This window comes from Somniosus microcephalus, unplaced genomic scaffold, assembly GCF_052327205.1.
Source record: "Somniosus microcephalus isolate GS21.2 unplaced genomic scaffold, FLI_Smic_1.0 unresolved_chr7, whole genome shotgun sequence".
Lineage (NCBI taxonomy): Eukaryota > Metazoa > Chordata > Chondrichthyes > Squaliformes > Somniosidae > Somniosus > Somniosus microcephalus.
In genome coordinates, this window is record NW_028225185.1 from 11,708,576 (window position 1) to 11,724,224 (window position 15,649).

Sequence of the window (15,649 nt, forward strand, 5' to 3'; positions counted from 1 at the left end):
AGGAGAGAGAGAGAGAGCGGGAGGAGGAGAGAGAGAGCGGGAGGAGGAGAGAGAGAGCAGGAGGAGGAGAGAGAGAGAGAGAGAGCAGGAGGAGGAGAGAGAGAGAGCGGGAGGAGGAGAGAGAGAGAGAGCGAGAGCGGGAGGAGGAGAGAGAGAGAGAGAGAGCGGGAGGAGGAGAGAGAGAGAGAGAGCGGGAGGAGGAGAGAGAGAGAGCGGGAGGAGGAGAGAGAGAGAGAGAGAGGCGGGAGGAGAGGAGAGAGAGAGAGCGGGAGGAGGAGGAGGAGAGAGAGAGAGAGAGCGGGAGGAGAGAGAGAGAGAGAGAGAGCGGGAGGAGGAGAGAGAGAGAGAGCAGGAGAGAGAGAGAGAGAGAGCGGGAGGAGGAGAGAGAGAGAGAGAGCGAGAGCGGGGAGAGAGAGAGAGCGAGAGCGGGAGGAGGAGAGAGAGAGAGCGAGAGCGGGAGGAGGAGAGAGAGAGAGCGGGAGGAGGAGAGAGAGAGAGCGGGAGGAGAGAGAGAGAGAGAGAGAGAGAGCGGGAGGAGGAGAGAGAGAGAGCGAGAGCGGGAGGAGGAGAGAGAGAGAGCGAGAGCGGAGGAGGAGAGAGAGAGAGCGGAGGAGAGAGAGAGAGAGAGAGCGAGAGCGGAGAGGAGAGAGAGAGAGAGAGAGCGGGAGGAGGAGAGAGAGAGAGAGAGAGAGCGGAGGAGGAAGGAGAGAGAGAGAGAGAGAGAGAGCGGGAGGAGGAGAGAGAGAGAGAGAGCGGAGGAGGAGAGGAGAGCGGGAGGAGGAGGAGAGAGAGAGAGAGAGAGAGAGAGAGAGAGAGAGAGAGAGCCGGGAGGAGGAGAGAGAGAGAAGAGAGAGGCGGAGGAGGGGAGAGCGATCGGGAGGAGGGAGTCACACAGACTGCAGCATTCCAATGCCAATTAGTGCAGTGCATCCTATCCCCCACTCGCTTGAAAAGCATCGCAAAGACCCGGGCAATCTAACCCGCGGGACACACCGCCCCAGTGCAGAGTTTCACCTCAACGTTCACAGTACAGAAAGGAACACCCCAAACTCATTACGTTTTGTTTGCCCTTCCCCTCTCCTTCCGGGCGGCACCAGAGACAGACTAGGTTACAAACTTGACTTTTTAAGGAGCACGGATTGAAGAATTCAGAAGCACAGATTTAAGGTAACTGGCAAACCAAATGGGGGTGGACGAGAACTTTTTCTTCATATATACAAATTATGATCTGAAAGGCGCAGCCTGGAGCAGATTCAACAGTAACTTTCAAAAGGGAATTGGATAAATACTTGAAAAGGGAAAATTTGCAGGGACTGTGGGGAACATAAGATATAGGAGCAGGAATAGGCCGCGCGGCCCCTCGAGCCCGCTCCGCCGCGCGAGCCCCCTCGAGCCCGCTCCGCCGCGCGGCGCAGCCCCCTGCGCCCGCTCCGCCGCGCGGCCCCTCGCGCCTGCCCCGCCGCGCGGCCCCCTCGAGCCCGCTCCGCCGCGCGGCCTCCTCGAGCCCGCTCCGCCGCACGGCCCCCCGAGCCCGCTCGCCGCGCGGGCCCCCCCGAGCCCGCTCCACCGCGCGGCCCCTCAAGTCTGCTCCGGCCGCGCGGCCCCTCGAGCCTGCTCCGCCGCGCGGCCCCCCGAGCCTGCTCCGCCGCGCGGCCCCCCGAGCCCGCCCCGCCGCGCGGCCCCCTCGAGCCCCGCCCCGCCGCGCGGCCCCCTCGAGCCCGCTCGCCGCGCGGCCCCCCGAGCCCGCTCCACCGCGCGGCCCCTCAAGTCTGCTCCGGCCGCGCGGCCCCCTCGAGCCTGCTCCGCCGCGCGGCCCCTCGAGCCTGCTCCGCCATTCAATAAGATCATGGCTGATCTTGGGCTCAAAGCCACTTTCCAGCCCGCTCCCTATAACCCTTCACTCCCTTATCTTGCAAAAAATCTGTCTCTCTCCACCTTAAATGTATTTAATGACCCAGCCTCCACGGCTCTCTGGGGCAGAGAATTCCACAGATTTACGACCCTCCGAAGAAATTCCTCCTCATCTCAGTTCTAAAAGGGCGACCCTTTATTCTGAAACTATGCCCCCCGAGTTCTAGATTCCCCACAAGGGGAAAACATCCTCTCTGCATCTACCCTGTCGAGCCCCCTCAGTATCTTATATGTTTCAATAAGATCACCTCTCATTCTTCTAAACCCCCAATGAGTATAGGCCCAGCCTTGCTCAACCTTTCCTCATAAGTCAACCCCCTCATCTCTGGAATCAACCGAGTGAACTGTCTCTGAACTGCCTCCAATGCAAGTATATCCTTCCTTAAATAAGGGAGAAATGTGAGAAGTCACACAACACCAGGTTATAGTCCAACAGCTTTATTTGAAATCACAAGCTTTCGGAGCGCTGCTCCTTCGTCAGGTGAAGTGGAGAAATGCATAAAGACACAGCTTATATAGTCAGAGAATCATGTCAGACGTTATTCTCTGACTATATAAGCTGTGTCTTTATGCATCTCTCCACTTCACCTGACGAAGGAGCAGCGCTCCGAAAGCTTGTGATTTCAAATAAAGCTGTTGGACTATAACCTGGTGTTGTGTGACGTCTTACATTTGTCCACCCCAGTCCAAAACCGGCATCTCCACACCTTAAATAAGGAGACCAGGGAGGCAGTGGGATTAATTGGAGAGCTCTTTCAAAGAGCCGGCACAGGCACGATGGGCTGAATGACTCTTACAGCACAGGAGGAGGCCAATGAATAAGCTTATACACCAACTCGTCCAACTCTTTTTTCATAGATTTCAACCCTAGCTACGCTACTTTCCTTCTCTCCACCCATAGTCCTCTGTCCTTTCACCTTGCAGCAACTAATCCAATTCCCCCGCGAACATATTGACAACCTTCTACTTCAACGGCCTTTCGGCCAGCACCGCAGTGCCGTCATGCCACGGGAGGGAATGCTGCCTTGTTGGTGGTGCCGTTCCTCCAACGAGTTGGTAAACCGAAGCCCCGGTGGATGCGGCAGAGGTCCCAGGGCACGGTGTGGAGACGAGCAGGGAGGTTCCCCCACGCTCCTGGCCAACAGCCCGCCCACCAAGAGAGATCACCCGGCCGTCCACCTCTCTGTCCTTTGTGAGATCCTGCTGTGTGCAAAACAGTTGCCACATTGCCCTCCATAATAACAGTCACTGCGTTTCGAGAGACGGTGGACGTAAAGTGCTTTGATATGTTTTTGAAAGACATAAGTAGCTGCTGTGTGTAAAAGTTTTAGAGCGTCTTTCACAACCTCAGGACGTCCAAAGCGCTTTACAGCCAATGAAGTACTTTTTTTGAAGTGTGGTCACTGTTGTAATGTAGGAAACGCGGCGGCCAATTTGCGCACAGCAAGCTCCCACAAACAGCAATGTGACAATTACCAGACAATCTGGTTTAGTGATGTTGATTGAGTGATAAATATTGGTCCCAGGACACCGGGGAGGACTCCCCCTGCTCTTCTTCCAATAGTGACCATGGATCGTTTATGCCCACCTTGGAGAGCAGACGGGGCCTCGGTTTAAACGTCTCATCAAAAAGACAGCACCTCTGACAGTGCGGCACTCCCTCAGTACCCCGCCCCTCCGACAGTGCGGTGCTCCCTCAGTACCGCCCTCCCACAGTGCGGTGCTCCCTCAGTACCGCCACTCCGACAGTGCGGCGCTCCCTCAGTACCGCCCCTCCGACAGGGCGGCGCTCCCTCAGTACCGCCCTTCCGACAGGGCGGCGCTCCCTCAGTACTGCCCTTCCGACAGGGCGGCGCTCCCTCAGTACTGCCCTTCCGACAGGGCGGCGCTCCCTCAGTACTGCCCCTCCGACAGTGCGGCGCTCCCTCAGTACTGCCCCTCCGACAGTGCGGCGCTTCCCTCAGTACCGCCCCTCCGACAGTGCAGCACCCCCTCAGTACTGCCCCTCCGACAGTGCGGCGCTCCCTCAGTACCGCCCCTCCGACAGTGCGCCGCTCCCTCAGTACTGCCCCTCCGACAGTGCGGCGCTCCCTCAGTACCGCCCCTCCGACAGTGCGCCGCTCCCTCAGTACTGCCCCTCCGACAGTGCGGCGCTCCCTCAGTACCCGCCCCTCCGACAGTGCGCCGCTCCCTCAGTACTGCCCCTCCGACAGTGCGGCGCTCCCTCAGTACCGCCCCTCCGACAGTGCGGCGCTCCCTCAGTACCGCCCCTCCGACAGTGCGGCGCTCCCTCAGTACCGCCCTTCCGACAGTGCGGCGCTCCCTCAGTACTGCCCCTCCGACAGTGCGGCACTCCCTCAGTACTGCCCCTCCGACAGTGCGCCGCTCCCTCAGTACCGCCCCTCCGACAGTGCGCCGCTCCCTCAGTACTGGCACTGGGAGTGTCGGCCTGGATTTTTGTGCTCAAGTCTCTGGAGTGGGGCTTGAAACCACAACCTTCTGACTCAGAGCGCGAGTGCTACCCACTGAGCCATGACTGACAAAGCAGATCAGTCAAACTTTAGAAATCACACCTCCAAGTGCCAGAAATATAGAATAAAGAAGGACAATCATTTCCTGCTGATTTGGAGCCAGGAATGTACAAGCGACCACCAACCTGTAAATCATCAACAATCAACCCCAGAGACAGGCACTTTAAACACAGGCCCCACCTTTGCAACAGAATACATTGCACCTTACATCCTATCCAGATAAAACAGCATATTCTCCAAATCACGTGATTGACCGCACTGGAAATTTACCAGCATCGCTGGATATATGAACGATATCATATATGTGAACAATATATATGTGAACAATATCATTCTGCAACGAGACCTGGGTGTCCTTGTGCACCAGTCGCTGAAGGTAAGCATGCAGGAGCAGCAGGCGGTTAAGAAGGCAAATGGTATGTTGGCCTTCGTAGCGAGAGGGTTTGAGTACAGGAGCAAGGATGTCTTGCTGCAGTTGTACAGGGCCTTGGTGAGACCACACCTCGAGTATTTTGTGCAGTTTTGGTCGCCTTATCTGAGGAAGGATGTTCTTGCCATGGAGGGAGTGCAGCGAAGATTCGCCAGACTGATACCTGGGATGGCAGGAATGACATATGAGGAGAGACTGGGTCGATTGGGCTTATACTCGCTAGAGTTTAGAAGAATGAGAGGGGATCTCATTGAAACTTATAAAATTCTAACAGGACTAGACAGGCTAGATGTAGGATGTTCCCGATGGTCGGGGAGTCCAGAACCAGGGGTCACAGTCTAAGGATAAGGGGTAAGCCATTTAGGACAGAGATAAGGAGGAATTTCTTCACCCAGAGAGTGGTGAACCTGTGGAATTCTCTACCACAGAAGGCAGTTGAGGTCAATTCATTAAATATATTCAAGAAGGAGTTAGATATATTTCTTAAGGCTAAAGGGATCAAGGGATATGGGGAGAAAGTAGGGACAGGGTACTGAATTTGGATGATCAGCCATGATCTCATTGAATGGCGGAGCAGGCTCGAGGGGCCGAATGGCCTACTCCTATCTTCTATGTTTCTATCATATGTGAACAATCATCATACGTGTGAAAGATATATAATTTTTAAAATCATAATTAGCTTTAACTATTAAAAAAAAAGACACTTGCAATAGGGTTACTACTCACTGTTGGAGAGATGCAGACGTGAAGTTAAATTCTCCCAGCACAGAGCAGGAAAAAACAGGACTGAAGTCTTCAATTTCCAATTGAATTGTACAGAAATGTTTTAGTGCAGTGTGTGTGTGTTGGTGCAGCCCTTGTGAACAAACTGTGTCTTTCCCCAGCTCCTGGGGCTGTGTGTTGGGGTTAGAGTGGAGTGTGAGGCTGCTTGGAGTAAAAAGCACCAGGTCAGAGCTCCAGCTCCGCCACTCCGCAACCTAACTTGCCCTGCACCTAACTCCCGCCCCCCCACCCCCGTCCGTCAAAGTGACAGGCAGCGGGGCTGGCCAATCGGCGACCCCGCCTGTGACATCACTGGGCGCCGGCGGCCAATGGGGAGGCGGGACCTGCAGCCGGCAAGTTCGGTTGTCGCCTCCTCTCAGCCCGCCCTCCTCTCACACACACACATACACATACACAAGATGTTGTTTATCCCCCGCGTTCACAACCAGCGGCAAAGCGCAGCTTAACCGGACAAAACCCACCTTTTTTTCTTTTCCTCTAAATATATCTTTCCCCGCGGAGGTGAGTTGCGGGTTAAGGGGGACGGAGCAGCCTCAGGGAGTCCAACCGCCGCCGCTTCTCCTCAGCTCGCCATCGCAGACGACTCGGGAGACCGCCGCCACTGCGCATGTGCGGGACAACCCCCCCATCTCGGGCGCAAGCCGTCACTGCGCATGTGCGGCACACCCCGACCAGGAGGCCGCCGCCACTGCGCATGTGCAGGACTCGGCCGACCTGGAGACCGCCGCCACTGCGCATGTGCAACACTCGCCGACCTGAAGACCGCCCCGCCACCGCGCATGTGTGGGAGACCGCCCCGCCATTGCGCATGTGTGGGAGACCGCCCCGCCACTGCGCATGTGTGGGAGACCGCCCCGCCACTGCGCATGTGTGGGAGACCGCCCCGCCACTGCGCATGTGTGGGAGACCGCCCCGCCACTGCGCATGTGTGGCAGACGGCCGCCACTGCGCATGTGTGCGGGGGGGGGCCTGCCCTCCCAGCTGCCTGTAGGGGTCCTTCATTTGATGAGCCACTTGCCTCCCTCACACTCAATCGCTGAAATTTCAGCTCCTGGGGGTTTTTTTTTTCTTTTGCATGATAAATGTCTCTTGACTTCACCCACTGTGTTTTTAGTCACCAGCTGGTTGTCAGGATCCCTTCAGGCACTTTGGTAGCCTCCTGTTGGCCATTGTCCGCTGGAAACTGGTCACAATCCCACCGGCTTCACCGTGACCCTTCCCCGCGGGCTCTACCCTCACCGCAGTCCCACCGGCTTCACCGTGACCCTTCCCCGCGGGCTCTACCCTCACCGCAGTCCCACTGACTTCACCGTGACCCTTCCCCGCGGGCTCTACCCTCACCGCAGTCCCACTGGCTTCACCGTGACCCTTCCCCGTGGGCTCTACCCTCACCGCAGTCCCACTGGCTTCACCGTGACCCTTCCCCGCGGGCTCTATCCTCACCGCAGTCCCACCGGCTTCACCGTGACTCTTCCCCGCGGGCTCTACCCTCACCGCAGTCCCACCAGCTTCAGCGTGACCCCCGCGGCCTCTACCCTCACCGCAGTCCCACCGGCTTCACCGTGACCCTTCCCCGCAGGCTCGACCCCCGCAGGCTCTACCCTCACCACAGTCCCACCGCCTTCACCGTGACCCTTCCCCGCGGCCTCTACCCTTACCGCAGTCCCACCGCCTTCACCGTGGCCTCTACCCTCACCGCAGTCCCACTGCCTTCACCGTGACCCTTCCCCGCAGGCTCGACCCTTCCCCGCAGGCTCTACCCTCACCGCAGTCCCACCGGCTTCACCGTGACCCTTCCCCGCGGCCTCTACCCTCACCACAGTCCCACCGCCTTCACCGTGACCCTTCCCCGCGGCCTCTACCCTTACCGCAGTCCCACCGCCTTCACCGTGGCCTCTACCCTCACCGCAGTCCCACTGCCTTCACCGTGACCCTTCCCCGCAGGCTCGACCCTTCCCCGCAGGCTCTACCCTCACCGCAGTCCCACCGCCTTCACCGTGACCCTTCCCCGCAGGCTCTACCCTCACCGCAGTCCCACCGCCTTCACCGTGACCCTTCCCCGCGGCCTCTACCCTCACCGCAGTCCCACCGCCTTCACCGTGACCCTTCCCCGCGGCCTCTACCCTCACCGCAGTCCCACCGCCATCACCGTCACCCTTCCCCGCGGCCTCTACCCTCACCGCAGTCCCACCGCCTTCACCGTGACCCTTCCCCACGGCCTCTACCCTCGCCGCAGTCCCACCGCCATCATCGTCACCCTACCCCGCGGCCTCTATCCTCACCGCAGTCCCACCGCCATCACCGTCACCCTACCCCGCGGCCTCTACCCTCACCGCAGTAACCCTGAGATTATTCTCCCCCGCCGCCAGGACGGGAGCAATGCCAAGGCTTTTAGGCACAGTGGGAGGCCGTTCGGCCCCTCCAGCCCGCTCCACCATCCAATGAGGACATGGCCGATCTTCGACCTCAACTCCTACTTGTGTCACCTTTGGCAGCGAGGCCCCTGCCTCTTCCGGTGGACAGTCAAGATCCTTTCGCGCCTTTCACAAACCTCAGCACGTCCCGAAGAGCTTCACAGCCAATCAGAGAATGGTTACAGCGCAGAAGGAGGCCATTCGGCCCGTCAAGCCCGTGCCGGCTCCCTGCAGGAGCACTTCAGCTAGTCCCACTCCCCTGCCCATTCCCCGTTGCCCTGCAATTTTTTTTCCTTCAGGTACTGATCCAATTCTCTTTTGAAAACCACGACGGAATCTGCCTCCACCACCCTTTCAGGCAGCGCATTCCAGATCCTAACCACTCGCTGCGTAAAAAAGTTTTTCCTCACGTCGCGTTTGGTTCTTCTGCCAATCACCTTAAATCTGTGTCCTCTGGTTCTCGACCCTTCCGCCAATGGGAACAGTTTCTCTCTACCTACTCTGTCCAGACCCCAAAGAAGCACTTTTATTTTTGAAGTGTGGTCACTGTTGTAATGTAGGAAACGCAGCAGCCAATTTGTGCACAGCAAGCTCCCACAAACAGCAATGTGAGAATGACCAGATCATCTGTTTTTTAGTGATGTTGGTTGAGGGATAAATATTGGCCCCAGGACACCGGGGAGAACTCCCCCTGCTCTTCTTCAAATAGTGGCTGTGGGATCTTTTATGTCCACCCGAGAGAGAGAGAGCAGACAGGGTCTCGGTTTAACGTCTCATCTGAAAGACGGCACCTCCGACAGTGCGGCACTCCCTCAGTATCGCCCCTCCGATAGTGCGGCGCTCCCTCAGTACTGCCCCTCCGACAATGCAGCGCTCCCTCAGTACCGCCCCTCCGACAGTGCGGCGCTCCCTCAGTACTGCCGCTCCGACAGTGCGGCGCTCCCTCAGTACTGCCCCTCCGACAGTGCGGCGCTCTCTCAGTACTGACCCACCAACAGTGCGGCACTCCCTCAGTAATGCCTCTCCGACAGTGCGGCACACCCTCAGTACCGCCCCTCCGACAGTGCGGCGCTCCCTCAGTACTGCCCCTCTGACAATGCGGCGCTCCCTCAGTACAGCCCCTCCGACAGTGCGGCGCTCCCTCAGTACTGCCCCTCCGACAGTGCGGCGCTCCCTCAGTACTGCCCCTCCGACAGTGTGGCGCTCCCTCAGTACAATCCCTCCGACAGTGCGGCGCTCCCTCAGTACTGCCCCTCCGACAGTGCGGCGCTCCCTCAGTACCGCCCCTCCGACAGTGCGGCGCTCCCTCAGTACCGCCCCTCCGACAGTGCGGCGCTCCCTCAGTACCGCCCCTCCGACAGTGCGGCGCTCCCTCAGTACCGCCCCTCCGACAGTGCGGCGCTCCCTCAGTACCGCCCCTCCGACAGTGCGGCGCTCCCTCAGTACCGCCCCTCCGACAGTGCGGCGCTCCCTCAGTACTGCCCCTCTGACAATGCGGCGCTCCCTCAGTACAGCCCCTCCGACAGTGCGGCGCTCCCTCAGTACTGCCCCTCCGACAGTGCGGCGCTCCCTCAGTACTGCCCCTCCGACAGTGCGGCGTTCCCTCAGTACAGTCCCTCCGACAGTGCGGCGCTCCCTCAGTACTGCCCCTCCGACAGTGCGGCGCTCCCTCAGTACTGCCCCTCCGACAGTGCGGCGCTCCCTCAGTAATGCCTCTCCGACAGTGCGGCACACCCTCAGTACCGCCCCCCGACAGTGCGGCGCTCCCTCAGTACTGCCCCTCTGACAATGCAGCGCTCCCTCAGTACAGCCCCTCCGACAGTGCGGTGCTCCGTCAGTACCGCCCCTCCGACAGTGCGGCGCTCCCTCAGTACTGCCGCTCCGACAGTGCGGCGCTCCCTCAGTACTGCCCCTCCGACAGTGCGGCGCTCTCTCAGTACTGACCCACCAACAGTGCGGCACTCCCTCAGTAATGCCTCTCCGACAGTGCGACGCTCCCTCAGTACCGCCCCCCGACAGTGCGGCGCTCCCTCAGTACCGCCCCTCCGACAGTGCGACGCTCCCTCAGTACTGCCCCTTCGACAGTGCGGCGCTCCCTCAGTACCGCCCCTCCGACAGTGCGGCGCTCCCTCAGTACTGCCCATCCGACAGTGCGGCGCTCCCTCAGTACTTCCCCTCCGACAGTGCGGCGCTCCCTCAGTACTTCCCCTCCGACAGCGCGGCGCTCCCTCAGTCCTGCACTGGGCGTGTCGGCCTGGATTTTGTGCGCGAGTCTCTGGAGTGGGGACTCGAACGCACGACCTTCTGACTCAGAGACAAGAGAGAGAGTGGGGCCCACTGAGCCACGGCGGAAACACACAAGAACAGGGGTTCTATAGGTGCCCTGGTCAACCTGGCGGCCTCAACCAACAGCTCCCAAAACAGAATCATGGGTCGTTGCTGTTTGTGGGATCTTGCTGCACACAAAATGGCCACCACACTTGTCCGCCTGTCATCATGGACTGCTGAGGAGGATGTCATGGAGTCTTGCGGGCCTCATACATCGCTTAAATCCATGTCCCCATTGATTTTTTTAATACCAGACGTTGGTGTTCTGATTTTAGGATTGATCCGCCGATTAGCGATCAGCACCTACAGCGGCTAAACCTCCGGGCTGCCAAAATCCAAACAGGACAAAGCAGCGAACGTGTAATGGGAGCACAGAGAGGACCGAGTTGCCAGCGCCTCGTGGGCCGACAGATATTCGGACAAAGAGGCAAGTCCTTAAAGAGCGTCTTAAACATAGAAGATAGGAGCATGAGTCGGCCATTCGGCCCCTCGAGCCTGTTCCACCATTTAATGAGATCATGGCTGATCATCCAAATTCAGTACCCTGTCCCTGCCTTCTCCCCATATCCCTTGATCCCTTTAGCCTTAAGAAATATATCCAACTCCTTCTTGAATATATTTAATGAATTGGCCTCCACTGCCTTCTGTGGTAGAGAATTCCACAGGTTCACCACTCTCTGGGTGAAGAAATTCCTCCTCATCTCAGTCCTAAATGGCTTACCCCTTATCCTTAGACTGTGACCCCTGGTTCTGGACTCCCCGACCATCGGGAACATCCTTCCTGCATCTAGTCTGTCTAGTCCTGTTAGAATTTTATAAGTTTCAATGAGATCCCCTCTCATTCTTCTAAACTCCAGCGAGTACAAGCCCAATCGACCCAGTCTCTCCTCATACGTCATTCCTGCCATCCCAGGTATCAGTCTGGTGAATCTTCGCTGCACTCCCTCCATGGCAAGAACATCCTTCCTCAGATAAGGTGACCAAAACTGCACACAATACTCAAGGTGTGGTCTCACCAAGGCCCTGTACAACTGCAGCAAGACATCCTTGCTCCTGTACTCGAACCCTCTCGCTACGAAGGCCAACATACCATTTGCCTTCTTAACCACTTCTTAAAGGAGGAGAGAGAGGCGGAGAGGTTTAGGGAGGGAATTCCAGAGCTCGGGGCCCCAGGCGGCTGAAGGCACGGCCGCCAATGGTGGAGCGATGGAAATCGGGGGATGCTCAAGAGGGCAGAATTGGAGGAGCGTCGAGATCTGGGAGGGTTGTGGAGCTGGAGGAGGTTACAGAGATAGGGAACGGAGCGAGGAGGCCGTGGAAGGATTTGAAAACAAAGTTGAGAATTTTAAGATGGAGGTGTTGGAAAACCGGCAGCAAATGTCGGTCAAGTCTACATGACAACAGTCAGTGCACCCCAAAATGTAATTCATTCTGTGAGGTGCTGTGAGGTGTTTCAATCAGATAAGTTGTTATATATATCGTTATCACCATGGTACCATGCACGAGTGATACTGTTGATGGCAATTGGATTCAGAGCGTATCACCATGTCAAAGTGTCAGCCGTGGCCCAGTGGGTATCTCTCTCGCCTCTGAGTCAGAACGTTGTGGGTTCGAGTCCCCACTCCAGAGACTCGAGCACAAAATCCAGGCTGACACTCCCAGTGCCAGTACTGAGGGAGCACCGCACTGTCGGAGGGGCAGTACTGAGGGAGCGCCGCACTGTCGGAGGGGCAGTACTGATGGAGCGCCGCACTGTCGGAGGGGCGGTACTGAGGGAGCGCCGCACTGTCGGAGGGGCGGTACTGAGGGAGCGCCGCACTGTCGGAGGGGCGGTACTGAGGGAGCGCCGCACTGTCGGAGGGGCGGTACTGAGGGAGCGCCGCACTGTCGGAGGGGCGGTACTGAGGGAGCGCCGCACTGTCGGAGGGGCGGTACTGAGGGAGCGCCGCACTGTCGGAGGGGCAGTACTGAGGGAGTGCTGCACTGTCGGAGGTGCCAGTCTTTTGGATGAGGCGTTAAACCGAGGCCCCTCATGTGGACGTAAAAGATCCCACGGCCACTATTGGAAGAAGAGCAGAGGGAGTTCTCCCCGGTGTCCTGGGGCCAATATTTATCCCTCAACCAACATCACTAAAAACAGATGATCTGATCATTTATCACATTGCTGTTTGTGGGAGCTTGCTGTGCGCAAATTGGCTGCTGCGTTTCCTACATTACAACAGTGACTACACTTCAAAAAAGTACTTCATTGGCTGTAAAGCGCTTTGGGACACCCTGAGGTGGGGAATGATGTTGTAGAAATGAGAGTCTTTCTTATATAAAAACAGAAAATGCTGGAGAAACTCAGCGGGTCAGGCAGCGTCCGTGGAGAGAGAAACAGAGTTAACGGTTCAGGTCGGTGACCTTTCGTCAGAACTGGAAAAAAGCAGGAAATGGAACAGATTTTTAAGCAGGTTTAGGGGCTGGGAAATGGGGGAGGGGGTGAAAGAACAAAAGGGAAGGTCTGTGATAGGATGGAAGGCAGGAGAGGTTAAGAGACATTAAGAGATATTCAAGGCGAGAGGAGATGGTAATGGGACAGGTAAAGGAACAAAGGATGGACGAGATGAGGTGTGAATTGCGCTGGCAGAGTGAAGGACAGCTGGCCTGTGGGAGAGAAGAACAGAACAAAAGTGTGGATAAAAAATATATATATGTGATAGGGGCCGAGGTTAGGGTCTGAAATTGTTGAACTCAATGCTGAGTCCTGAAGGCTGTAAAGTGCCTAATCGAAAGATGAGGTGCTGTTCCTCGAGCTTCCACTGAGCTTCCGTGGAACAATGCAAGAGGCCAAGGACGGTGAGGTCCGAGTGGGAGTGAAGCGGAGAATTAAAGTGACAGGCGACCGGAAGCTCGGGGTCCACCTTACGGACTGAACGGAGGTGTTCCGCAAAGCGGTCGCCCAATCTGCGTTTGGTCTCCCCAATGTAGAGGAGACCGCATCGTGAGCAGCGAATACAGTATACTAGATTGCAAGAAGTACAAGTAAATCGCTGTTTCACCTGGAAGGGGTGTTTGGGGCCCTGGACAGTGGGAAGGGGGGAGATATAAGGGCAGGTGTTGCATCTCCTCCGCTTGCACGGGAAGGTGCCGGGCGAAGGGGAAGGGCTGTTAGGGGTGATTGAGGAGTGGACCAGGGTGTCGCGGAGGGAGCGGTCCCTTCGGAATGCTGAAAGGGGAGGTGAGGGGAAGATGTGTTTGGCGGTGGGATCACGCTGGAGGTGGCGGAAATGGCGGAGGACGATCCGTTGAATGCGGAGGCTGGTGGGGTGAAAGGTGAGGACCAGGGGAACCCTATCGTGGTTTCCGGGAGGGAGGGGAAGGGGTGAGGGCAGAAGTGCAGGAGATAGAACGGACACGGTCGAGGGCCGTGTCAACCACGGTCGAGGGGAATCCTCCACGGTCGAGGGGAATCCTCGGTTGAGTAAAAAGGCAGACATGTCGGAAGCACTGGTGTGGAAGGTGGCATCGTCAGAACAGACGCGGCGGAGACGGAGAAACTGGGAGAATGGAATAGAGTCCTTACAGGAGGCGGGGTGGGAGGAAGTGTAGTCCAGGTAGCTGTGGGAGTCAGCTTGTAGTGAATGTTTGTCGATAACCTTAATAACCAGTTCTTTCTGATGTCTGACTGAGACACGAGTGTTCCAAAGAGTGGAGCGCTTCCCCCCAGTGGCTGAGTGGGGAACTGCAATGGATGGTTTGTCACTGAATGATGTGCGACAGAACGGCCCAGGTTCTGTGCTGAGTTCGCTGAGCGCAACAGAGGCAACGGTTGGGGTGGGAGGTTGGGGGGGGGTGCTGGGGCTACAGTTGGCCTCAGTGCCTCCGGCTTCCTGCGCCTGATGCCCGTCCATTGAGTCCTGCTGGGAAGTGCCCACACACGGGCCATTCAGCGAGGGCACGATCTGGCTCGGCCGTGATGCCCCTGCGGTTGAATATCATGCTGACACTCACGGTCTGGATTAGCACAGCAACAACCTGCATTTATACAGCGCCTTTAATGCAGTAAATCACCCCCAGGTGCTTCACAGGAGCGATTATCCGACAAAATTTTACACCGAACGACCAAAAGCTGGGTCAAAGAGGTCGGTTTTAAGGAGCGTCTTAAAGGAGGAGAGAGAGGCGGAGAGGTTTAGGGAGGGAATTCCAGAGCTGCTTCTTCCTTGGCAGTCCTTCGGAACCGAGGATGACTTCTCAAAAATGAGTTCTCAGGTGACTGATGAGTCCAATGCGGGACCAACAGTCTCTGTCACAGGTGGGGCAGACGGTGGTTGAAGGGGCGGGTGGGTGGGGTGCTTGGGTTGACGTGCGCTCCTTGCGCTGCCTGCGCTTGCTCCCGGCGAAGAGACTCGAGGTGTTCGGCGCCTTCCCGGATGCTTCTCCTCCACTTTGTGCGGTCTTGGGCCAGGGATTCCCAGGTGTCGGTGGGGATGTTACACTTTTTCCCAAGGAGGCTTTGAGGGTGTCCTTGAAGCGTTTCCTCTGCCCACCTGGGGCTCTCTTGCCGTGCCGGAGCTCCGAGTAGAGCGCTTGTTTTGGGAGTCTCGTATCGGGCACGCGGACAATGTGACCCGTCCATCGGAGCTGATTGAGCGTGGTCAGAGCGTCGATGCTGGGGATGTTGGCCTGAGCAAGAACACTGCAGCATGTACAGCAGGCACCTCAAAGCACTGGAGAGGTCCCACCAACGCTGCCTCCACAAGATCCTGCAAATCCATTGGCAGGATAGGCGCAGCAACGTCAGTGTTCTCGCTCAGGCCAGAGCTTAGGGCCCAGGCAGCTGAAGGCACGTCCGCCAATGGTGGAGTGATTAAAATCGGGGGTGCGCAAGAGGCCAGAATTGGGGGAGCACAGAGATCTCGGAGGGTTGTGGGACTGGAGGAGGTCACAGAGACAGGGAGGGGCTTGACACAAAGAAAGACTATATTACTACAGCGCCTTTCACAGCCAGCACAAAGCGCTTTACAGCCAATGAAGTACTTTTTTAAAGTGTGGTCACTGTTGTAATGTAGGAAACGCGGCAGCCAGTTTGCGCACAGCAAGCTCCCACAATCACCGATGTGATAATGACCGGATCATCTGTTTTTAATGATGTTGGTTGAGGGATAAATATTGGCCCCAGGACACCGGGGAGAACTCCCCCTGCTCTTCTTCCCATAGTGGCCGTGGGATCTTTTACATCCACCTGAGAGGGCAGACAGCGCCTCAGTTTA

At 57.5% G+C, this 15,649-nt stretch overlaps 1 protein-coding gene across 5 annotated transcripts in view; it reads right to left on the reverse strand.

Moving 5' to 3' along the window:
• pi4kb (phosphatidylinositol 4-kinase, catalytic, beta) overlaps window positions 1–6,281 on the reverse strand; it is a 132,284-nt gene extending 126,003 nt beyond the window's left edge. For 3 of the 5 annotated variants that reach the window (XM_085978645.1, XM_085978643.1, XM_085978647.1), the window contains exon 1: window positions 5,599–5,843. The gene's annotated coding sequence lies outside the window, so the exon portion shown is untranslated. Of the gene's footprint in view, window positions 1–5,598; window positions 5,844–6,116 lie in introns of those variants that run through there. The other 2 variants (XM_085978644.1, XM_085978646.1) reach the window with 2 other exon arrangements.
• Between the last annotated feature and the right edge of the window lie 9,368 nt (window positions 6,282–15,649).